Below are 600 nucleotides of genomic sequence, written 5' to 3'. Positions count from 1 at the left end.
TTCTTTTCCCTATTTCTTTCTACACTCTTTAGACCCAGCTCATAATTTCTTCCCCACCATACATCCAAGCCTCTCTTGGGATACCGTTCAGGCTAACCGCCTTCCTCTTCTTTATCTTTTGTATATCCATTCTCACCTCCTTTTCCGTAATGATCTGCCTTCCTCCTATTCATCTTCTGACTCTTCTTTCCACCGCGTTTGATAACCTCGTAAAATAATCTATCCAGTGTCTACCGAGATCCGTTCTTTCCCATTTCTTCGTTCTCATAACTATTATCTTCTACAAGTACCGTTCTTTTTTTGCCTCCTAATTCTTCAGTATCTCCCACTCTTTTTCTTTTTTCCTCCTGCATAGTTCTTTGGGGGGGAGGGCGCCCTTCCTGCGTTCGTTGAAGTTGTGCTCACGCAGATATCCACGTGTGACGGTGACGCTAGAAGGAACGATAGGAAAAGGAAAGGATGCATTTCATCCCGGGCCTCCTAGTGGATTCATCAATAAGACGACCCCAACAGGCCAATTCTAATTTTTTCTAATGTCACATACGTTTACTGCGCCAGAAACAGTAATATAAGTATAAAAAAAGAACCAAACGCACAAAA

This window comes from Eufriesea mexicana, unplaced genomic scaffold (genome assembly GCF_001483705.2).
Source record: "Eufriesea mexicana isolate 0111107269 unplaced genomic scaffold, ASM148370v2 scaffold2438, whole genome shotgun sequence".
NCBI lineage: Eukaryota > Metazoa > Arthropoda > Insecta > Hymenoptera > Apidae > Eufriesea > Eufriesea mexicana.
The sequence above is the reverse complement of the archived record's forward strand: the minus strand, read 5'-3'. Positions refer to the sequence as shown.